Here is a 25,629-nt window from a genome sequence, read left to right as displayed (position 1 = left end):
CAGTAATAATGCTAATTATAACCTCGCGCCTTTACGTTCTATGCCATTATTCCACTGTGAATCAGATTTCAATGGTCATTAGAATCACGGAGGAAAGAATTAATTCAAATTGGTCGAAACGATAACTGAAAAATGCCACAACACAAATTCTTTAATGGAATTACGCAAAAAACCCCACAGAAACTACAATATTAGATAAAAGCTGCAAGTCACGCCAGGATCAACCAGCAGCTGACGAAAAATGATGGATTAATATTTTTGATGAGACTCTTCATCAGAACAGACAACGGGTATGCTGATTGTTATGAGCTAAGTATAGATCCATTTTAGCTTCTACAGTAGGTTGTGAATTCAGGAATCCAATTTGTAAATAAAATTCATCCTTAAAATGAAGCAACAGATAAATGAGTAAGATTTTTGCAGTTAACGCCTCTGCTTTCTTTGAAGTAACTAACAAAAGGAGCTGCTGTTTTACTATGTCAGATGTAGGATGAGAAACATGCCACACCAGACAAGAGGAGCTGGCACATATCTCATCAGCAAAACATGAGAAGGTACTTGAGTAGAAAATCTCAATCTATTTGCCACAGGCTATTTTCCAGTGCCTCATGCAACATGCTGTGCACGCATCTTTTTCTGCTCCTTTTGAAAATTAAATGAGATACTCCCAACCAATGACTTGGTGCTGCTGTCCGCATGTACAACCATACTCAAATTTCTTCATGTTTCTGAGGGAATATGCAAACGTGGAAGTTGTCTAGATCTGATTAGAATTTAGTTTATTTAGAACTGCAGTCAGAACACCATCGTTTTAATGTTATATGCAAGTAGCAATGGAGCAGAGAAAAATTGACATTCAAGTACAAAAGCGAGACATTCTTGTTCCTTCTGGTGAATAGATTTAAAAATAGAGAAAGCCTTGCAGTTACATAAACATGTTCATTTAAAGACTGTAATAGCATTTCTGAATAATCTAAGTCAATGAGCAAGTTTGGTTCTCATTTAATGTGCAAGCATACTTTCTTTCCAAAGATATTAAAAGATTTTAATTGAACACTTAACTTCAAAAATAAAATGTTGTGATATGAAGAATATGCGTAAATATATAACGATGTGGCTTTTTCTCTTATGTATTGACCACCTGTCACAATTCCAAGATTTTCTGTCCTAATTCCACATGTTCAATATTAACCATTTGATTTTTTTTTATCTCTAAGTTTGTAAATGCTGGATCAGCTCACTGTTTTGATAGAAACACATAATGGTTAAGAGAAATCTTTTCCTGATGATAAGCCAAAAGCAATGACACATTTAAAAATTAAATGTATATTTGAAGCAGACAGTATCTTCAACTGTTCAGAAGAGCAAGTGATTTTGCCAAAAATATGTGCCTGGTTAGTGGTATCCATTAAATTAAAAACTGGTTATTCTTGGGCATGCATATAATAGTGCTGTTGTCACACAAGTCATTGACCTCATCTGCTCTGTGTTGAACAAACAATAGATCACCATATTTGTGATGCTTAAACTCCAAACTCGGATCATTTTCCTTTGGGTGGAATTTAGATCATCAGGCTTTAAAATAAAACAGTGGCTGTGCATTCTCCCAAGTTGTAGCCTGCAGCCTTTTCTTTCAAAAATCCCTATGTCAGGGTCTTAAGCCACAATGTAGCAATAATTCACAGAAGTCATTTCCACCCTATTTTTAAATGTTTTCCAATACAGCTATTTTATAGGTGATACAAATTGCACTTTAATGACTGAACGGGAAATGAAATTCACATTTCTCTTATGTATAGTGGCCTTCAAGCTATTTAAACTCTTCTCTGGGAGAGAGCAGAAGGACTGACCCATGAACGCAATGTGAACTGTGCCTAAGCTCTTTCCTGTAGTAAGTGACAGGCTTTACTGTTCCATGGCGATTTAATGGCCTTGAGGCCTCAAATCATTTGAATTTGCCACAATCTAGACAAGTATGGAGCGGAATTGAGCAGATGATCCATACGAATAGGACAGGACATCGCGGAAGGAAATGTTCTTTCCTTTTGTGTTTCTACATGTATGAGTCCCCATTTCACACACTCGTCTGAATTTATCTGAAAGTAGGTGGTTGCATTTATTTATTTTTTTGCTGGTGGTTCAGTTCAATTGGCAGTTTAATGTCAGCAAATTCTCCCAAGCCAACATTTCCAACATTGAAGTGTAAATCACCCAGAACTAGGTGGCTCATGCCTTTCACATAGCTGACACCAAGCTCCCGAAGCAACAGCTCAACTCTAAACTTCATTATGAATGAATGAATTAAATGAAAATGAAAGTCACTTATTGTCACAAGTAGGCTTCAAATGAAGTTACTGTGAAAAGCCCCTAGTCGCCACATTCCAGCGCCTGTTCGGGGAGGCTGGTACGGGAATTGAACCGTGCTGCTGGCCTGCCTTGGTCTGCTTTAAAAGCCAGCTCTTTAGCCCTGTGCTAAACCGCCCATCCAGCAATTTAAAAAAATCAAGCGCTTGTCACAAAATAACAAAACAAGCCTATGCAGATGGCACCAGAGATTTTAGCAGATGAGTCTGATGAAGAACTATACATGGCACAACAGGTTTGTTCAGTCAAATCTACAGACAACAAATGTTTGTGACTGTTACCTTGATGACTGTAGAAGGAAAGTGCCAAGCGAACAAGAAAGGCCAGAGAGACACTGAAGCATCATGCAACATAATGACATTCACAGTTCTGTGGTAATCTAAAAATGAAAATGGGGAAAGTTTGACTGAAGCTATATGATGGCACAAGACTCATACTGAGAAGACAAATTAGTCTAATAGCCCACTGCAATGGCAAGAAGAAAGATCTGGAGTTTCCCAGATCATGGATTGGACACAACAGCCACTCATTTCAGCTGGAGAAAATCTAGAGCTTGGGCTGGTAACTCTGACTGTCTCAACAGAGAAAGGGCTGATAAAGACTCCAGAGAGAGGGAGCTAGAAGACCCGAAGTGAAGGAAGATAGACGACCCCAGGGAGAGAGGGAAACAATATTCAAGTAAATAACAAAGTGGTTGCTGACCATGTCAGTGCAATGACATGCATGAGTCAAAAATAAATGCAGAAAAATGTTCACACTGGAGCTGAACTGGAAGAGTCGACAGGCAGATTCCAGCTGAGTATATACCTTTGAAAACGCAAAATAAACTGAAGCCTTCAATGAACCAAGCTGTGTGAGATCTGACCAAAGAAATTTCATGGACAACTCAAAGGTGCCAGGAGGAAAGAATGACCCACAATTGGCTACTCGAAGCAGGAGTTGAAAAAAACACAACAGGATATAGAGGCACAACCACAGGCATATTCACTCAATTAGAAAAGCTACTCCTTCACGGCAATCGGGCAGACAGGGAGAAGGGATCTCACCAGCTGTACTGAGTACAGAACTATCTTTAATTCCACAGTTCTACAAGTCCCCAACAACCTCAATTGAACAACAGCAGTCACCAAGGCAACAATGGCCATGGGAACAACACTCTCCAAAAAAAAACATAACCCAGAAGAACAGTCAATATGTACATTTGGCATTAAGAAACCTGCACAGTTTAAAGATTATACGTGCAATGCATGTACAGAGACTGATTAGTAGACCAAGCAGTTGTTCAGGCATGAGAACAATGGATGTATACTAGGAAACTCAGATAGCTCAGTCACTAAGGATTGTGCATGCAAATGTGTATTTTGTTCACTGGGAAAACAGAGGATGTTTGAATCTTTTTTATATGAAAAAGGGGATATTTGGGTTTTGGAAGTGCAATGCTGTACTAACTAACTGCTTTGCCATTGTCTTATGACTCTGCCATGAGCACTTTGCCTTTGGAGGCAGACATCTTAAGATTAGTTCAATAAAGTCTCTCACTCTCACATAAGCACACTGAAATGCATCTGTCCTTATACTTGTAATACACGATACCCTAAAGCAACATATCTACTTGCTCCTTCAAACACCACCTGGTCCACATGTGTACAGTCAGTGGACCACACATCTGACTTGTTGGCCATCTTAGAACACACTGAAATGAAGTGGACCAGCCTCAGAAGGAGAAGAGGAAATAGGTGATATAGGTGATATAGTGCCATGCTTCTGATTCGGTGGGGTTCCTTGCCATATGTTCACACTAATACTGGTTTAGTGGGATTGATTTTGACTTTAGCCAATGGTACAGTATCATTGGAGACAGTGTTCAGGATGGAGTGTGAGAGAGGTGCTGTGGTGGCTCGACACATACACTGGGGGCTTCCAGTAATAACCAACGGGGATTATTGATGAAAGGCAAAGGCAGTTAAATAACTGGCACAGAAAATTATACAGCAGGGGCTGGATTCTTTGCACCCCAACGCCGAAATCGCAGCTGGCGCAGAGGCAGAGAATCCATTTTCCCGCACGGAATCGGGACAGACCGACGCCCGTTCCCCAATTCTGCGGGCCCCAAAAAGCAGCATACTCAGGGAGTATGCCGCGCCGCCTAAGGCCTACCTGGGACCATTGTCAGAGGCCCGCTCCGCCCCCGACCGGCCGAAGTCCTGACGGTGTGGATCTAATATGGTCCAGCCTGTCAGGCTACTCGCGTGGCGGCTGCGGACTCAGTCGCAGCCGCCCTGGTCGGGGGTGGGCCGATCGGAGGGCAGGGGGAGGCGGACACGCGGCCGAGCGGGGGGTTTATTTTTAGGGTCCAGCTCCGCGGCCCGAGTCTGCCATGGAGCATAGAGCGGCCGCTGGAGGCTGCCACTGTGCGGCCTACGACCTGGAAGTGCAGGAGCCCGTATCTGCAGCAAAAGCTACTAGACCTGTGGCGGGTCCCTGCTAGCCTGCTGCAGAGCTAGGAATTTGTGGTCAAACCTGGTGTGAAACTCCACAGTTTGACGCCGGTGTGGGGACATAGTCCCAATAACGGAGCATCCAGCCCCAGGTCTTTACTCTCCAGCTCGCTGGTCCACATTGTCTAGTTTCTGCTCTCAGAGCCCTGCGCAAATGCCTCATTGGCTGGGGTTCTCGTGCTCACGCACGATTACCCCGAGCCGGTCATGTGGTCAATGGACCTCGCCCTGAAAGGGACTACACTACCACATCCCTCCCCGCACCCCTCCCTTAATTCCCTTAATGCACTTCCCCATAACTATGTACAAAAGTCACAATTGTTAACAGGGAAAACTAGGGAAAGAGAGTCCATCAAAAAATCAATCAGTCCAGGCTTCAGGCTCTCTCAAACTCCCAAAGCCCAGCCTAAGGCTTGGCACCCCTTTAGGCGATTGGGTGGTCCACAGTCGATGCCACCTCACGCATGACCATTTCAACAGCGGGCCTCACTGCCCTCGACATATGCAGCTGGTTGAATGGAAGTGGGAGCCCCTTGCCCTCCTTGGCTGAACTGAGTTACAGGAGTATTCACTGTACTCGTCGGACTCATCAACTCCATACTGGGGACCAACACCACCCGACTCCTCAGGTTGTCGCCGTGCTTTTAATGGTCTTCTTGTTAGCATCGACCACATAAGACACCAGCCCCAACATATCCTTCTAACGAAGGTGAACCCGCTGCGACATTTTGGACCAAAACTGGGTTTCCATCCAGAATGACCTGTTCTCTCTTTGCTCTGACCACTGACTCTTCTTGGAGGCCTGATGTGCCTCCACCCTCCCTGCCAAATTTGGAAATATAAGGCCCAATCGGGTTCTCAACTGATGGCCCATGAGCAACTCAGCTGGTGTGACCCCTGTGGTTGAATAAGGGGTTGAGTTGTAAAGCAACAAAAAATTAGCCAACCTCTGATAATGTGGTTTATCTGATTGCTTTTTCATGGAGTTCTTGAAAGTTTGAACGGCCTGCTCAGCTAGATCGTTCTATTCTGTATGATCGGGGGCTGTTCTCATATATCGTGTGCCTTCACTCTCACAAAATGCTGTGAATCAACACCGGTGAAGGGGGTGCCATTTCCTGAAAATATTGCCTCAGGAAGTCTATGAATGGCAACACATGGTGCAAAACGTCTACCATGGTAGTAGTCCGCATTTCCTGGACCGATAGCCACTTCAAGTGGGCATTTACCAGCACCAAAAACACCTTGCCCAAACGCAGGCACGCATAATCCATGTGGACATTGATTCATGGATGACTTGGCTAAGGGTGGCATGTGGCAGAAGGTGGCAAAGATTGCTGCTTTTGGCAAGAGTGGCACTGTTGTATGAGCTCTTCAATGGCTTAATCAATTCCTGACCACCAGGCATAATTGCATGCCAACATCTTTATCTATGTTTGCCCTCGGATAGGCACTGTGTAACTCTTGAAGGAGGGCTCCCCCTAGTCTGAGGCAGGATGACCACCCGTGATCCGCAGAGAATTATGTCATTTTCACATGCCAATTCAGCTTCACCTGTGAAGTAGAGCTAAGCAGTTTCGACTTCTCGTATTGGGAGCCAAACTGTATCATTCATTTAATCTTTGAAAGAATAGGGGGCTGGGTTGTCCCAAAATGGGACTATGTCCCCCACACCGGCGTAAAAACGCTAGCGTTTCACTCTCAAGATTCCTTGCAAAAAGTGGAGCCGATTCACTGACCTGCAGGAAGCTAAGAGGGATCCAAAGTGATTCACGCAGCTTTGGCTGCGGATACGGTCCCCCGCACTTCCAGTTTTGTGTCCGTGCATGCGCACGGAGGCTACCTCCAGCGGCCGCGACGAACGCCATGGCGATGTGTGAAACCGCAGGAAAAATACATGAAAGGGTGCGACAGACTCAGATGCAACCAAAAGAGGGAAATGCACAACCCTTTAAACCTGGAGATCAAGTATATGTGAAAGCACTAAACAAAGATTCATTTTCTCCTAGGTGGAAGGGAACCTACCAAGTGTTGCTAACAACTCGGACAGCCATTAAAGTTAAAAAAAAAAGCCAGATTGGATCCACGCAACTCGGTATAAACTACATCATGCGGAACTTTGAGAGTACTAGCGAAACACTGATCTGAAGAGAATGACAGCGCTGCTGTTCTTATGTATTATCATATTAATCCAACATCATGTAGGAGGTGAACTGCATACTAACATCTTATTATACATATCTCACTCGTATGCAGAGAGGGTAAATAAATCCAGTTGTTGGGTTTGTGCACAAATTCCCAGATGCTCCGTGAAGGGCATCCCTGTGCGACCTTCCCCATTCACCAGTAACGAGATAGCAGAATGGGCCCTAAGACGAAATAGTAAGGAAGTGGTGAAGATACACAGAATATGTTAGATTGGAGATCAGCTGGATATGATATAAATAGGTTTGAGGCACGATGGTTGCCTTGGTTTAATGTAACACGTCAACCTGGTTGATCCTTCCCAATTATACTGGTCTCCCAAAATGAAGTATATGCTTTAAGAAACATAAACCATATGGGACCCACTCAATAGACACAAGTCAGTGTGATCAGACCTTGAATTGGCAACCCTCTATACTCCACCTTCCAGCTAAAGGATTATTCATCTTTGATGGGTCAGGAGTTGAAAATCGAAACTAATGGAGGCTCCTGGGAAGGGGATCCAATTAGAATAATGATGACTGATAGTAAAGGAAACCTGACCGCAAAGGAAGGATGGGACTTTGGCATTGAGTGGTTAGGATCGTCCGGACAGAAGATTGTGTTCTGGATTATAATCGCCATTATAATCTTAATTGTCGTATGGTTGCTGTTTAAATGTTGCACAGGGTATTGTACGAACACGGGAACAGCCCTAGCCGCCTTGACCCCTTGGTACCAGGCTCATAACACGCAGGGAACTGTCATACGTTCGTTCTCCTTACATTGTAAACCATCCTTCACGACGGAGGATACGATAATGTACTAAAAGGTATTAATCAAAAGATCAACAAGGAGGGAATTGTGGGAGGGAAATTAATGAGTTGCCCACTTAGAAGCATGCTGGGAAATGCTTGACTATAGTTCAACACTGCTTTTGAATGAAAATAAGTAGGTCAGGTAACATAAACAAAATACTACTTAGTATTTTGGTCTCGGCCTTATTATGACAACACATTGTCCTCCGAAAGATAACAAAATGCGTACTCGAGTTGTTTTTAGCCAAGGACAAGAACATACTTACTACGTATTTCATCTTACGCACTTTCCAAGGTCTATTTAATATAAACATGGCTGTTTACTTCAAGCTGTTATTTCAGACTATAAAGATATGCTTTCTTCGGTCGAATCTCAGGAGCACCCTGCACTATGCCTGTGAGAGGGCAGCCCTGTCCTGGGCTCCGGCCACCGCTTGCACAGAGTGCCGCAGGCATTGGACATCTTGACCCATGGCCGACACTTTCACCCCCAGGGCCTTCACCATGGATGCCCCCCATGTGGTGTTGGACTGGGTGGCACGCATGATCAGCAGGGATCCGAGTTTAACCAGCGCTCACCGCTCCGGTGTCCCACCCCCATCCTGCTCCTCCCCTCCGGCCAGTCCCCACGTCTGCCACTCCAGGGATTCAATGGGACCGTGTTATGGAATGGCCAGGACGTATGCAGTGATCACCCAGGTAGATGGTGGAAAATGCTACTGTGGGCAGGAGTCAGATGATGTGGAGCACCAGAGCTCATTCCAGAGCAGGTTGTCTTCATCCTCTTCAGACCCGCTATTACTGCCAACCCAGGGCCTGCACCCTGCAGTGAGGCAGGTAGGTATCACGGAGGGGGTAGCAAGGGCGATGGGGGGCTGGCATGCACAATGAGGGTACACATGGGAGGGAGTGGCCAGCTTGGGGGGGGGGGGTATGGGGGTGGGATGGGTTGTCTGTGCTGCTGCCCAGTCCCCCTAGTCGGAAAATCTGGAGGCGATTAGAACGTTTCATGTGCGTCACTCATTTTGTGACCTCCCTCGCCTACCCGGGTCTCAAGTCCTGCCCATCCTCGCCCTCCCCCGCATCTTTCTCATTGGAGAAGGACTGGCATTCATTCCCCCTCTACCAGCACATTGCTCCTCTGCTGCATGGTGTTGTGGAGGACACACCAGGCCACCACGATGCAGGCGACCCTCCCAGCGCTATACTGGAGATCCCCTCCAGAGCAGCCCAGGCACCTGAACCGCATCTTCAGATGCCGAAGCACCGCTCGATCACGCCCCTGGTCGCTCCATGGGTGTCGTTGTAGCGGGTCTCCGTGTCTGTCTATGGCCACCGATGGGGTCATCAGCCACAGCCGCAGTGGATAATCCCTGTCATCCAGGAGCCAACTCCTCAGCCCGGAGGGTGTCTCGAAGAAGTCAGGAACTGTTGAGTGTGCCAGGATTAAGCTGAATGCCCTATTAAGGCTATTTTCTGAAACAGAACAAAACTATGCCCAGTTTGAGAAGGAGGGCTTGGTGGTTATGTGAAGAGATTCCACCAGTATGTGTAAGGTTGATAGTTCGACATAGTGGCCGACCACAAGTCATGCTGGGCCTGTTAAGGGAAGATAAGCCCATGTTGCCCATAGCCTCATCGAGGGTGCAGCATGGGCCCTGCTATTGAAAAAATGAAAATGAAAATGAAAATCGCTTATTGTCACAAGTAGGCTTCAATGAAGTTACTGTGAAAAGCCCCTAGTCGCCACATTCCAGCGCCTGTTCGGGGAGGCTGTTACAGGAATTGAACCGTGCTGCTGGCCTGCCTTGGTCTGCTTTCAAAGCCAGCGATTTAGCCCTGTGCTAAACAAGAATTGATGTTTTACAACTATGCTTTTCAGCACTGGCATGGGATGAAAATTGCTAATGCGGTTGTGTTAAGTTGCCTGCCCCTACTATTATGATCCCAGACCCAACAGTGGCTAGGGTTCTGGACCGAAACCCCAATATTTTAGTTTATTTTGTAAGACTGTGTGGAAAAAATACTTTGCTCCGGGAGTGACTGCATGAAGAAATAGAGATTTTAAATCAAAACTTTATTATTAACATACTATTAAACTCTTTAACATCACACCCAAAAACATACAGCTCTCAATCCATTCTATATCCCAATAGCAGAGAGTAATACCTACTTTCCAGAACAGATATGGCTCCTGTTAGAATCCCTGTAGACTGGTGGATGTCTTTAAAAAGCTGTTTCAACTGGTTTGTTTCAGCTTCTTCCTTATCCTCAGAAAGGTTTGCACTGCTTTAAATACTGTTAAATACTATTTGTGCTTACTATCCTACGGTGAGAGTAAAATAATTTACTTGTGGTCGAGAGGGTAACCAGATGCGAACTCAACTCAAAAGGTTTCTAAAAATGTCTGAATACCTGAACTCCACCCAGCAATGACATCATCTCCCCAAGCTGAAAACATATTATCTCTCCAGGCTGAAAACACATTAACTGCCCAGGGACACCCCTAGTCAAACAGCAATGCATTTGCCCAGGCTTTTACAATGGTCAATTTTACCTCTGCATGGTCAGCACCATCTCTGCATCGACTCCTCCAACTGCACCTGCAGGTGCTGGACGGTTTCTGACTCCCCCTCATGTAGCCACTGGCTCTGAGACTGCATCTCTACTATCGCTCGGACTGCACTTTGCAGAATCCCAAAACCTGTCCGGACGGCAGCTAGTCCCTGGAGCCGGGCTGCATTCCGATTGTCCGCCTCCTTGGGGGGTTCCTACCTCCATCTGATGTGCTATGGCATGTGTGTGGTGCACACCAGATAGTGTCCCAGGAGCCTCTTCACTAAATTACCCAACCAAGGTGAGTGCCTCTGGGATAGTGGAGGGTGTTTGAAAGTCAGTGTCGTCCCCGCACTGGTGCTCCGTGGTGTCCCCGGCTGCGGGTCAAGGGCTCCCGTCTGTGTCCGTGCCCTCCTCCTCCACACTTCTCTCCTTGTTGGTTGGGGTTGTGGTTGTGGTCAGGGGACACCAGATGGGCCCGCCTCTTCACCAGGTGATTTTGCAAGACAAAAGGCCCAATGCATGTTCGGGTCATGGTGGTAGGCTGGGCAGTGTGTGGTGAGGGTGGTAGTGGTGGTGGGTCAGTGGGGGTGGAGGGGGCAGTGTGTGGCAGTGGGGGTGGAGGGGATGATGAGGGTAGAGGGGGCAGTGTGGGGTTGTGGCAGTTTGGGTTTGGGGTGGTGGCTCACATGCCATGCACACCCGATGCCGACCTCTGCCTCGGGATGTGTTAGACAGTTGGACACATGCAGCACAGAGGGTAGGTAGCTGGTGGCCTTCTTGGCCAGGGCACCCGGCCATGGCGGTCAGTATGGGTGCTGGCAGGTGGTGAAGGTGAAGGGGAATCAATCACCGTCTGGGAGGAGGTTGGGGAGGGGTGGGATTAAAGCTGCCCTCTTTAAAAAGGGGGTGAAGTTTGGGGCATTGTACCCAGTCCACCTATTGGTGACTTTCCAGAATCAAAAGCTCCATTTTGCCGCACCAGAGGAGGTGATGGATTTTATGAGGGACAATGGACTGGGAGGAGTGTGAGGACATTGAACTGTGGAGGAGTTTTGGGTGTTTTCTAAAGTGTTTGGTGGTGGGTATTCCAGGCAGGTCTTAGCGGGTGTGTAGTGATGTTGAGTGTGCCGTTTGTTACTGTTTAGGGATTGATGGCTGGGTCGGTTAAGGGGAAGTGGAGGGGAACCGGATGGAGGAAGGGTGGTGGGAAGCCTTGGGCTAACCATGCTAGCTGGACGGCCTAGTTAATGGGATTGAGGTGGGGTGTTGCCAGGAGGAAGGCGTGGGAGGGGGGATGGATTGGTTCTTTGTTGAAGGGTGGGGGAGGAGGGGGCGAAGTATTGTTGACATGGGTGTTGTTGATGTGGCGCAGTTGGGAAGCGATCAATGATGGTTGACATCCGAGGGCGGGCCTGGAAGGTCATGTTTCTGGGCCGGGGGCAGGCTCAAAAAGGGGTATGGTTGATCAGCAGGAGAAGGGGGAGGGGAGCCCCCCGGCCAGGCTGGTCATGTGGAACGTAAAGGGGTTAATGGGCCAGTTAAACGGTCGCGTGTGTTCAAGCATTTGAGGAGTTTGAAGGCGGACGTGGCTTTTTTGCAGGAGGTGCACCTGAAGCTGGGAGATCAGACGAGGCTGAGAGAGGATGGGTGGGGCAGGTGTTTCATTCGGGGCTGGATATGAAGACGAGGGGGGTGGTGGTGTTGGTTAATAAGCAGGTTGCGTTCGAGGTGTGGAGTATTGTGCCCGATCCGGGGTGGAGATATGTGATGGTGAGTGGGAAGTTGGAGGGGTTGCTGGTGGTTCTGGTGAATGTTTATGCCCCGAATTGGGATGCAGTGGATTTTATGAGGTGGGTGTTTTGGAAGAATCCGGACTTGGACTCGCTTTCAACATCCTACTTCCCTTTTCCGCTCTGGCCCTCTGCAACTGCCCTTACGGGTGGTGATTTTAATACGGTCATAGATCCTAGCGCGGGCCGGTGTCGGCGGTGGCGAGGGAGCTGAGGGGGTTTATGTAGCGTATGGGAGGGGAAGGGTGGGGGGGGAGGGAGGCGGGGAGGGACCCGTGGAGGTTCGGGAGGCCGAGGGCGAAGGAGTTTTCATACTCCTCTCTTGTGCACTGGGTGTACACCTGGATTGATTTTCTTTTTTAAAATAAATTTAGTGTACCCAATTCATTTTTTCCAATTAAGGAGCAATTTAGCGTGGCCAATCCACCTACTCTGTACATCTTTTGGGTTGTGCGGGTGAAACCCACGCAGACACGGGGAGAATGTGCAAACTCCACACGGACAGTGACCCAGAGGCGGGATCGAACCTGGGACCTTGGCGCCATGAGGCAGCAGGGCAAACCACTGTGCCAACGTGCTACTTGGATTGATTTTCTTGTGTTGGACAAGACGTTGCTGTCAAGGGTGGTCGATCTGGATTATTCGGCGATTGTGGTTTCCGACCACGTGCAGCACTTGGTGGATTTATGGTGGCCTGGGTAGGGGGGGTGGGGGGGGGGGGGGGGGGGGGTTGTTAGCGCCCGCAGTGGAAGCTGGATGTGGGGTTGCTGGTGGATGAGGAGGTGTGTGAGCTGGTGAGGGCTGCCATTTGGGGCTACGTACAGCTGAACGACATGGGCGAGGTCCTAGCCACCACATTGTGGGAGGCACTCAAGGCCGTAGTCAGGGAGGAGTTTATATCAATTTGGGCGCATAGGGAGAAAACGGAGCGGGAGGAGAGGACAAGATTGATTGATGAGATTTTGAGGGGGGACAGGAATACCCAGAGGTGCCGGAGGCAGGGTTGTTGAAGGAGAGGCAGAGGCTCCAGTTGGAGTTTGGGCTAGTTTCTACAGGCCAGGCGGTGAGGCGGTTACGGAGGGGCAGAGGGGCTGTGTATGAGTCCGGGGAGATGGCACATAGACTGTTGGCCCATCAACTGAGAAAACAGGAGGAGGCAAGGGAGATGGGTAGAGTTAGGGATGATTGGGGATGATAGGTAGCCATACGAGTTGGAGCCCCCAACCGGTGTGGAAGGGATATGGCAATTCCTGGATGGGTTATAGTTTCCCAAAGAGGAGGAGGGGCTAGTCCGTGTACTGGGCTGAGGGAGGTGATGGACCATGTGGGGGTGATCTAGGCAGGGAAGGCTCTGGGGCTGTACGACTTCCCGGTGGAGTTTTACAAAACGATTGGGACAGACCTGGAACAATGTCTGGTGAGGGTGTATAATGAAGCAAGGGAGAGGGGCGAACACACCCCTACATTGTCGCAGTCTTCCATCTCCCTGATTTTAAAGATGGATAAGTACCCGGAGCAGTATTGGTCGTACCGCCCGATATCACTACTGATCGTGGACGCCAAATTATTGGCGAAGGTGTCGGCATCGCGAATTGATGACTGTCCCGGGGGTGATAGGCGAGAATCAGACAGGTTTTGTGAAGGGGAGGCAATTGTCGGCAAATGTGTGGAGGCTAGTCAATGTAATTAGGGGCAGGAGGTGGATTTAGTGGTGTCAATGGACGCGGAGAAGGCTCTTGATTGGGTGGAGTAGGCGTATTTGCTGCAGGAACTGGGACGGTTTGGGTTAGGGCTGGGGTTTGTGGATTGGGTTTAGCTGGTCGGCAGAGTGAGGACGACAACCCAAGTGAGTTCAGGGTACTTTGGGTTGCATCGTGAGACGAGGCAGGGGTGTCCACTCTCACCATTGTTATTCGCCTTGGCGATAGAGCCGCTGGCAATGGCGCTTTTAACTGGAGAGGGATTGAGCTGGGGGGACATTGAGCACAGGGGCTCATTGTATGCGGACAACCTGTTATATATTTTGGACCCAGTGGGCGGCATTGGAGGCATCAGGGAGATCCTGTCGAATTTAGCTGGTGTTCGGGATACAAATTGAATATGGGAAAGAGCGAGGTGTTCCCAATAGAGGCCAGAGGGCAGGAAAGCAGGTTAGGGGAGTTGCCATTTAGGGTGGTAGGTGTGAGTTTCAGGTATTTGGGTATCCAGGTGACGCGGAGTTGGGCGCAGCTGCATAAACTGAACCCGACTTGGGTTGGTGGAGCAGATGAATGGGGACTCTAAGTGGTGGGATGTGCTGCTGCTGTCGCTGGCAGGGTGGGTGCAGACAGTGAAAATGACGGTGCTGCCAAGGTTTCTGTTTGTGTTTCAGAACCTCCCAATCTTTCTCCCCAAGTCGTATTTTTAGGAAGGTCAATGGGCTGATCTCTGGGTTTGTGTAGATGGGGAAGTCCCTTTGGGTCAGGCGGGTTTTCTTGGAACAGGGGCGAGGGGGAGGACACGTGCTGGTGTTGCCAAGCATGATGAATTATTATTGGGTGGTGACCATTGCTATGGTGTGGAAATGGGCTGTGGGGGAGGGGTCAGTGTGGGCATGGGTAGTGGGGGCATCTTGTAGGGTACGGGTTTGAGGGCTTTGTTGTTGGCACCTTTACTGTTCTCACCAGCCAGGTACTCCGCGAGCCTAGTGGTGGTGCCGGCCCTAAGGGTGTGGGGGCAGTGGAGGCAGCATCTGGGGCTGGAGGGTGCCTTGTGTGGGCGCCAATCTGTAATAACCATAGGTTTGCACTGGCGTGGCTGAATGCAGGGTTTAGGGGCTGGCGACAGGCAAGGATTGAGCGTTTTGGGCGCTTGTTTATGGGCAGAAAATTTGCGGAGTTGGAGGACTTGGAGGGAGTGTAGAAGTTGCCCGGGGGGAATGGCTTTAAGTACCTACAGGTTCAGGACTTTGTAAGGAGAGAGGTGGCGTCCTTTCCTTGGTGGCCACCCTTGGGGTTGCAGGACAAGGTGCTGTCAAAGGACGAAATAGGGGAGGGGAAGGTGTCAGATGTCTATCAGGAGTTGATGGAATGGGAGGGAGCCCTGGTGGGGGATATTAAGTGTAAGTGGGAGGAGGAGCTGGGAGGGGAGGTGGGGGCTGAGATGCGGGTGGAGGCCTTCTGAAGGGTGAACGCGTCCTCATCATAAGGTCAAGCCTCATCCAGTTCAAAGTGGTACAAATGGCTTATATGACGGTGATGAGTAGGTTCTTCGCGGGGTAGAGGTTAGATGTCTGCGGGGGGGCCGGCGAACCATGTCCGCATGTTTTGAGCGTGTCCGAGGCTGAGGGGTTCTGGCAGGGGTTCTAGGACATGATGTCCAAAGTGCTGGGTGTGGAGGTGGTCCCAAGTCCAGAGGTGGTGATATTTGGGGTCTTAGAAGATCCAGGAGTCCAGGGTCTGAGAGAGGTCAATGTTTTGACCTTTTCCTCCCTGATAGCCCGGAGATGGATTTTGCTAGGGTGCCGGGACTCGGAACCGGCAAAAGCAGGAATGTGGATGACCTGGCAGAATTCCTGATGCTGGAGAAGTTCAAGTTCTCTTTGAGTGGGTTGGCAAAGGGGTTCACGTGGAGGTGGAAGCTGTTTATTGATTTCTTTGAGGAGGTTTTAGGGGTCAGCAAGGAGGGAGGGTGCGGGGGTGGGGTAAGGTGGTTAAAATGGGGAAGGCAGGATGCGAGGTGGGGTCGACGTCAGGGGAGCAGGTGGGGGGGTTGTTTATTGTTTGTGAATTGTTCTGTTATTCTTCGGATTTTTTTTATATGCGTGAAATGCCTTGAATAAAAATATATTTTTAAAATAGTCAAGTCATATAAATAGAGAGTGACGTTATTAATATTTTAAACTGATTTATTGACCACAGATCTGCACAATATTTCTTTCACTTTGAATGAGTCCATAAGACCATAAGACATAGGAGCAGAATTAGGCCACTCGGCCCATCGAATCTGCTCCCCATTCAATCATGGCTGATATTTTCTCATCCCCATTCTCCTGCCTTCTCCCCATAACCCCTGATCCCCTTATTAATCATGAACCTATCTATAAGTCCAGCTTAGAGACTTTTCTGAAATCAATGGCCTCTCTCTGTCCCCTGTACCTATACCACCAAGAAGGACAAGATCAGCAGTGATTTGAGATCACTATTACGTAGAAATTCCCCTCCAAGTAACACAGAATTCCAACTTGGACATGCACCACCGTTCATCTAAGGGCAAGTATGAATAGGCAATTATAAAGACGCCTATGTTACCAGCCCTGCCTACAAGCCAAGAACAAATAAAACAACAATCGATCAACAATCATCCATTTCTCTATCACATCATTTTCTCAAAGAGGAAATCAAAACTTAAATGTTGGGTTCAGGTAGCATCTGTGGAGTGAGAAGCAAAGTTAACTGAGGGAACTTAATGCCCTCTTTGGAGCAAGTTTGGAGGCGGGCTGGCATTCAATTGGCTGGGACGGTGTCCGATGGGGACACTGCTGCCTTCCCACCTCTGCCCCAATTATGTCTGGAGTAGGAAGGCCCATGGATTGCCTTCCTCCCATTACCAAAACAAATTGAGGCCCTCAAGTGCGCAATTAATGCCCACTTAACTGCCTCATCCCACCGTTACTGATATTGAACCAGTGGTTGGCAGGGCAGCTCAAAAAGAAAATTCTGTCATGCTTGCTTGTGGGTTCCCAGGGTTGAGCATCTTAACTTGACCCACTCACCCACTTTTTCACCGTTGCCATGCATTTTGCTTTCTTCAGATAATTATCCATTTCTCTTTTGAAGGCCTCAGTTGAACCTATCTCCATCACAATGTCAGGCAGGGCATTCCAGTGCACCAGAGGTGCAGTTTCTGCCTATCTGCTCACGTTAATGAACATGTCCATCAGATCTCTTCTTAATCTTCGCTTTTCCGAGGACAACAACCCCATCCTCTCCAGCATATCCATGCGATTGAAGTTCCCCATCTCTGAAACCATTGTTGGGAATCTTTTCTGGTCTCTTTAATGGTTTCACATCCTTCCTAAAGCGTGGTTCATATAACTGGACACAATACTGCTAGTGTGCCCAATCAAGTGGTTTATAAAGGTATATCTTAACTTTCTTGTTTTTTAAAATTTTATGCGCCTACCTGCTCAGCCAATATCAATGATTCCTGTGCACAAAGCCTCGAGTCCCTCTGTTGCTGCGTCCCCTTTAGAATTTCATCTTTATTTTAGGATTTTTCAAATTGCGGGTTGCGACCCCCTGGTGGGCCATGGGCAGGTGTCGGGAGGGTCGTGGAATGATCAGTCACTGCATTCCCAATTGTGGGAGAAGTGCCCAACGGCCGCGACCGGCTTTTGATTTGAGAATGCTGGCCACGACCCGCTTTTTAATGGAACGATGCAGCCTTCCAGCCAGAAGCGGAGGCAGAGAGCAGCTCATGTGCCCAGCATGAACATTGATGTCTATGCTTTTGCCGTGAAATCACGGAGGAGAGATTCTTCCAGTTTCTAGTTGCAAGCAAGCATGGCAACAGGACTGGAAGAACTGAAGATGGATCATTTTAAACAATGAAAAAACAGAAATTGGGAACAAAACAGTGCAAAGATGATTTCTTGAGGGATGGCATTGTTAATTGTACCAATACAAATCAGGATGCAAAACCCATGTGTGTTATTTGTAGGGAAGTACTGGCAAATGAAAGTTTAAACCCCTGAAAACTTCAGCGGAATTTGAAGAGTAAGCATGGCGAGTTCGAGGCCAAACCTCTTGATGCAGTGAGAACTCATATCATCAGCAGAAGTCCTTAGCAGAAACGTAACATTGAATGACAAAGCAATTGAGATCGTGAGGACCAAGCAGGCTCACCTGTCGCACTAAAGATAAGCGAAAATGGTGGGTTGCAAAGGATGGCCAGCATGGGCGCGAAGATTGGCCGGCGTGGGTCGTGGAGGCCGGCTGGTTGGTACAAAAGTGTGAAAAGCACTGCTTTATTTGACATTGCCTCAGCTTGTCCTTCTGTGACAAATGGAGGATATTAGGAACATTGGATTCTAAATGTTGGGGCGATTTAAAGTTTAAAAGCCTGGGGTCCCCGTTTGACTGCAGTGGTTATGCTTTTTAAAGGATTTTGTTTTACAGGGCCTTGGAGCTTTTAGGGGCCAAAAGGTGAAATTGACCGGTGGGATGTGTGTTTTAGTCTGGGCTAATGCACTGTGGTTTGACTGGGAAAAGTCTCTGGGAAGGTAACGTGCTTTAAGCCTGGAGAGTTAATTTGTTTTTCAGCTTTGGAAGATGATGGGCGGGATTCGCCACTCCCGCGCTGAAGTGCCCAAGCCGTCGTGAACGGCGTGGAGGTTCACGAGGGCGCGAAACGGCCCCGATCCCGACCGATTCAGGCCCAGACAATGGGCTAGGATCGGGGCCGCGTCATCTACACGTGCCAGGCCTTGTCGCCGCGTAAAGGCGGCACCGTATAGGTGACGCGGCCGGCCCTGCATAACTGGCTTCACCTGCGCATGTGCGGGTTGGCCGGCGCCAACCCGCGCATGCGTAGTTGCCGTCCTCTCTGAGTTCGCCCCGCAAGAAGATGGCGGACGTTTCTTGCGAGGCCGCGGAAGGAAGGAGGTCCTCCTTCAGAGAGGACGGCCCGACGATCGGTGGGTACCGATCGTGGGCCATGCCACATTTGAGGTACCCCACAGTGCAGGATCCCACACACACCCCCACAGGCTGCCCCCCCAGCATTCCCGCGCTGTTCCCGACGGCAGCGACCAGGTGTGGACGGTGCCGGGGGGAACCCGCCATTTTGGCCTGGCCGCTCGGCCCATCCGGGCCTGAGAATAGCGTGGGTGCCGGAGAATCGCCATTTTGGCCTGGCCGCTCGGCCCATCCGGGCCTGAGAATAGCGGGGGTGCCGGAGAATCGCCATTTTGGGTGTCTCCGGCGATTCTCCGGCCTGCGCCCCGCGGAACTCGACGGGGCCGTTCCCGCCGCTTGGGAGAATCGCGGGTGGGCAGCGGACTGGCGTCCCGGGAAATTTTGGCGGCCCAGGCGATTCTCCCAACCGACGCGGGAGTGGAGAATCTCGCCCGATGTCTTTGCTGGGTGGTACTAAGGATTCAGAGAGATTTTGAGAAATCTTTGGAGAAGAGCTAAAGTCTGATCTGGCAATCCTTGATTTGACCACAAGTAAAGGCAGTTTTCTCTCATAGCAGGGTAGTATAAAAATAATAATAATATTTAAAGCAGAACAGTCTTGTCTGAGGACAAGGAAGAAGCTGAAGCATGACAGGTGAACCAACATTTTATAGATATTCAGCCAGAGTCTGAAGTAGTTCCAACAGGTGCCAAATCTTTTCTGTAAGGCAAGTATTACTCTATGCCATGCTGATTGAGTGCTGTATATTTTTTCCTTGTTGTTTAATGGGGAATTGTGTGGTAGTGTTTTTTAAAAATATTTTTTATTCTCCTCCTTTTTCACATTTTCTCTCACATTTACACCCACCAACAATAAACAATAATCAGTAACAAATATGTCAATCCCCATATCAATAACAACGATCCCATCCTCCCATCAAACCCCAAACATTAAACCGCATGTTCACACAAACAAATGACGAAAAGGAATTAGTGTTCACTATACTCACCATTAACACACACAGCCCCCCCTCCCCCCAACCCTCCCACCCACACGCCCCACCTAATGTTCGATGTTATCCAGTTCTTGAAAGTGCATAATGAATAATGCCCATGAATTGTAGAACCCCTCCATCCTTCCCCTCAGTTCAAACGTAACCTTCTCAAGAGTCAAGAATTCCAACAGGTCCCTCCCGCCACGCCAGGGCACAGGGTGGAGAGGTTGTTCTCCATCCCATCAGGATCCGCCTTCAGGCGATCAACGAGGCGAAGGCTACAACATCTGCCTCCACACCCGTTTCCAACCCTGGCTGGTCCGACACCCCGAATATGGCCTCCTGGGGGCCAGGGTCCAGTTTCACATGCACCACTTTAGAAATTACCCTAGAACTCTCCTTCCAGTAATCCTCTAGCTTTGGACAGGACCAAAACATATGAACGTGATTAGCGCCCCCCCCACCCCGCAATGTTCACACACATCTTCTACTCCATCAAAGAATCGGTTCATCCTCACCCCCGTGAGGCGTGCTCTGTTTCCCATCTTCAGCTGTATCAGCCCTAACCTCGCGCACGAGGTGGAGGCATTCACTCTCCGTAGCACCACACACCAGAACCCCTCCTCCATATCCTCTCCCAACTCTTTTCAGGGTTTTAAACTTTCATTTGCTTTGATCCCTTCCAGTGGGGCCTTCTCCTCTTCCAAAATAGCTCCATAAACCGCTGACACTACCCCCTTCTCCAGTCCCCCTGTCGTCAGCACCTCCTCCAGCAATGTGGAGGCCGGCTCCTCTGGGAAGTTCTGTATCTCCTTTCTGGCAAAATCTCGAACCTGCATGTTTCTAAACATTTCTCCCTGCTCCAGCCCATACTACACTTCCAGCTCCTTCAATCCTGCAAACCGATCCCTAAGAAACAAATCTTTCAGTGTCTTCATCCCCTTCTCCTCCCATTTCCAAAAATTTCCATCCCACCTACCTGGCTCAAATCTGTGGTTCCCCTGAATCGGCATTTCCCTCGACCCTGCCCCCAACCCGAAGTGTTGGCGAAACTGCCTCTAAATTCTCAATGAAGCTATTCTTACCCAACTCCCTGAGTATTTCCCCGGGGCTATCGGGAGTGGCGCTGTTGCTAGTGCTTTCAATCCCGACCCCCTACACAAACTCTCTTCCATGCTGACCCACTGGGAATCAACCCCTCTGACCCAGCTCCGCACCTTCTCCACATTCGCCGCCCAGTAGTAATACATCAGGTTTGGAAGACCCAAACCCCCTGCCTGCCTTCCCCTCTGTAGCAGCTCCTTTCTAACTCTGGCCACCTTCCCTCCCCATACGAAGTAATCCTTCCCTCAATCTCTCTGAAAAAAGCTTTTGGCAGGAAAATTGGCAGGCATTGAAAAATAAACAGAAATCGCGGCAACACGTTCATTTTAACCGCCTGTACCCGACCCGCCAGTGACAGAGGGAGACCATCCCACCTTGCCAGATCAGCTTTCACTCTCCCCACCAAACTAGAAATGTTGTACCTGCGGAGCCCCCCTCCCCCCCCACGTGTGGTAGTGTTTAAGGGGTAATTGTAAGCTATTCGTTTGGGTGTGACGTGATTTATTTAAAATACAGTTTTATTTTAAAATATCAACTCCCTATTTCTTGATGCAATCACTAGCCACCCAGTACCCTAGCCATAATTGGGGTCTGGTTTGGGATCATAATACTTCCTACCAAAAAGAATCACTTTGCACCTCACTTCACACCTAAATTTAACCTGCCACTTGTCAACCGTTTTTATCAGCCTGTCTACATTGTCCATCATGATTCTCTTCAAAGCTTTGTGTTATTTATATATTTTGAAATTGTGCCATGTAAAACCAATTCTAGGTAATTGGTATTGATCAAAAAGAGCATGAGTCCGGGCCACCAGTGTACCCAGAATATATCTTCCTCCAGTCTGAAATGCAACCATTTACCACAACTCTTTATTGTATTCAATTTAACAGATAATATTGTAAATCTGTCCCTCTCCTCAATACGAACCCTCTCTTTGAAAATCACCGTTATCACTTCTCCAACCTTAAGAAATATTTGCATTTTTTTCTGAATATCTAGCAATGGGTGAAGAAGAAACACATAGGATCATGGCTGGAGATGGGGCAAATCAAACTCTACCCAGCCTCTTCCTAGCCAATCTGTTTCACTACAGCTACAACCCTGACAATTACTCAGATTTGTCCTACTCATGAAAAGCAGGACAAGCCCAACCCAGCCAAATCCTCCCCATCAGCCCAATCTTGATCATAAGCAAAGTAATGGAAGGTGTCATTGACAGTGCTATCAAGTGGCACTCACTAACTAAAGTTGCCATAGTCCCAGATGACCATAGGCTGCCTTTGAGAGGGAGAGCTGACTGGTGATAATTTAACCTGAGGATAACCACAAACCAGGTAAGGGGCAAGGTTGAGAAGGCAGAGCCTTCATGAATATCCTCAGCCATTAGAGGAATTGAACCTGCACTACAGGCCTTGCCCTGCATCAGAAAACCAGCTGTGCGGCCAACTGACCTAAACAAGCCCCCAATACTTAGCAGTGAGGATGTGCGCACAAACACTTAATGTGGGTCAAATGTATGGTTTCAATAAGGGATCCATCCTGATCTGTTGAGGATGTGTGAAAATTGACTCAAACAATTTGGACAGTGTAGTGATCTTTACATGGGTATGTACAGAAGGGGCTGATGGGTAATGGAAAGACCACCAGGGGGCAGTACTGGCGTGTATAAAAGTGGGACGCAGACAGCCCTCTGACTCTTTGGCAGATTTGACTGTGAGGAGAACAGGAACAGAAATTTAGTTCAGGGCTGCTAGTGTGGTCAGGCCTAGTTGTAGAGCATGGAAAAGTTGTAACCTTTCTATTAGTGTAGTTCTTTAAGTAAGAGCTCACGCAGTTATTTAAAGTGTGTTGCTCAATAAACCTTCTATAAATCTTCTGGATGACTTCGAGCCTTCTTCCAGAGCGTCTACTGTAACTGAGTTGAGTAGCACAGATTACCTGCTCTACAGGTAACAAAACATGGTACCGGAGTGACTTTAATTGGACAGCATTAACTAGACCAGAAAGAACCAAAGCAAGCAGCAAAATCAACGGGCCGGCCGCTCGACTGTGGAAGACTTCGCAGCATTTTGATTCCAAACAACCTACCGAAGCGATGGACCACTCGCCACTTCCAGAGTTGCTGTAAACTACCGGTAATTTAAATAGTAACTGGAAAATGTATAAACAGCAGCTTCAAATATACATGGCAGCTACTGACTTAAATGTAGCCACCGACGAGAGAAAGATTGGAATATTACACTCAACGGCAGGCCGGCAGGCAGTAGACATTTATAACTTGTTTACGTATGGTGATACTGAAGATAAAACTAAATATCAAGGGATAATGGCAAAATTTGATGAACACTGTAAATGACAATCAAATGAAATCATGGAACGATTTAACCTGCGTAACAGATTCAAAAAAACGGGGAGACTATCTCCAATTTTATCACAGATCTCCGCTTGCTAGCACAAGGTGGTAACTATGCTGATGTAACAGACTCCATCATCAGGGATCAATTAATCTATGGTCTTTCAGACAAAAATTTAAGGGAATCATTAATGCAGCAAAATGATTTAACTTTAAAAACCACAATAGCAAAATGCTTACAGCTAGAGCAGAAAAAACAGCAGTACCTGGAATTTCTTGAAAAAAAAAACATGGAGAAAGTACTCCACGAGGTGGAAGATGTAAAAATGGTGGCCTCTCCACACAGGCCCTCTTTTCCGGCTGCTGGCACCCATTAAGGCATGTCTGCGCATGTGCGCAGTCAGGAGAAACGCGATCACGCAAGAACCCGGTATGCGCATGTGCAAGAAGCTGCGCATGCGCAGTATGCAAAATACCGACCCCAGCCAGAAGAGCGAGTTGCGCATGCGCGATCACTGCCAACGCGTGATGTCATGGACGTCATGACGTGCTACCGCTGTGGCACCGCCCATTTAAAAGGGAAATGTCCTGCACAAGGGAAAAGGTGTTTAAAGTGCTCCAAGATGTATCATTTTGTCTCCCAGTGTCTGACCACAGCCAAATATTACTGTCCAATGCAAAGACATGGAAACTTCAAGGTTCGCACAGTAGATGCAATGGACACTCAGACACCCGAAGAAAATTTTTCCGACCATGAAGAGTTCCGCTCCTGGGAGAACACATATGGCGTTGGAATCATAAACGCCACAGAGGAACCGCACAAGCTGACCACACAGCCTCAATACGTGCATATCATTGAATCCACAAGCGAATGGAGTGCCACGGTGCAAGTGAACAACTCCCCAATTATGTTCAAGCTTGACACGGGAGCATCCGCGAACTTGATGACAAGCAAAGATCTCGCATCCATCGCAGGGACACACGAGATGATACCTGCTGCATGCAAGTTAACAGACTACAATGGCAACCAGATCACCTCGAGGGGATCATGCCACCTACAAGTAGTTCATAAGAAAGTCATGAAAGGACTACGTTTTGAGATCGTGGACGACAAGAGAATGTCACTGTTAGGTGCTCAAGCCTGCAAGGATTTGCGGCTGATACAAAGGATTTTCATGAAAACGGTTGACTCATCGCGACTGGCCGATGCCATCCAGCTGCTTCTCAGTGAGTATCCTGACGTCTTTTGTGGCATGGGTACGTTACCCTACAAGTACAAAATCCTGCTCAAAGACGTTGCAATGCCGGTCATTCATGCACCAAGGAGGGTACCAGCTCCGTTGCGGGACAAGCTAAAAGCAGAACTCCAATGCCTCCAATCTCAAGGCATCATACCACAGGTCACACAGCCGACTGACTGGGTCAGCTTGTTGGTGTGCGTCAAGAAGCCGTCCGGTGAACACAGAATCTGTTTAAATCCCAAGGACTTGAACAAAAACATTCACAGGGAACACTACCCCATCCCCAAGCGAGAGGAGATAACGAGCGAAATGGTGAAGGCTCGCATATTCACCAAACTAGATGCCTCACAAGGCTTCTGGCAGATGCAGCTCGATGATTCCAGCCGACTGCTGTGTACCTCAACACACCGTTTGGACGATATTGTTATAATCGAATGCCTTTCGGGATTATATCTGCATCCGAAATATTTCACCGAATTATGGAGCAGATGACGGAAGGCATTGAAGGCGTCCGCGTATATGTTGATGACATCATAATATGGTCAACGACAGAGGAAGGCCACATTGCTCGGTTAAAACAAGTCTTCCAAAGAATCCACCAATTTGGGCTGAAGCTTAACCAATCCAAATGCACCTCCGTACGTTCATCTCTGACCTTCCTGGGTGACACGATATCAGAGCACGGGGTGAAGCCGGACTCGGAGATGATCGCGGCAATTCAGAACATGCAGCGGCCACATGACAAGAAAGCGGTGCTCAGGTTCCTTGGAGTCATCAACTTCCTCGGCAAGTTCATATCGAACCTAACAGCACGGACGACGGAGTTATGACACGGAGTTTGACTGGACTCCATGTCACCAAGACGAATGGGAGGATCTGAAGCACCAATTGATGGCAGCTCCAAACGCTGGCATTCTTTGACCCAGCAAAACCCACAAAGATCTCCACCGATGCCAGTCAACATGGAATTGGGGCGTTGCTACTTCAACAGAATGACCAGTCGGAATAGGTCCCAGTGGCTTACGCTTCTCGAGCGATGACCGCCACCGAGTGCAGGTATGCAC

Source organism: Scyliorhinus torazame, chromosome 11 (assembly GCF_047496885.1).
Source record: "Scyliorhinus torazame isolate Kashiwa2021f chromosome 11, sScyTor2.1, whole genome shotgun sequence".
NCBI classification, from domain to species: Eukaryota; Metazoa; Chordata; class Chondrichthyes; order Carcharhiniformes; family Scyliorhinidae; genus Scyliorhinus; species Scyliorhinus torazame.
This window is presented reverse-complemented; position numbering follows the sequence as displayed.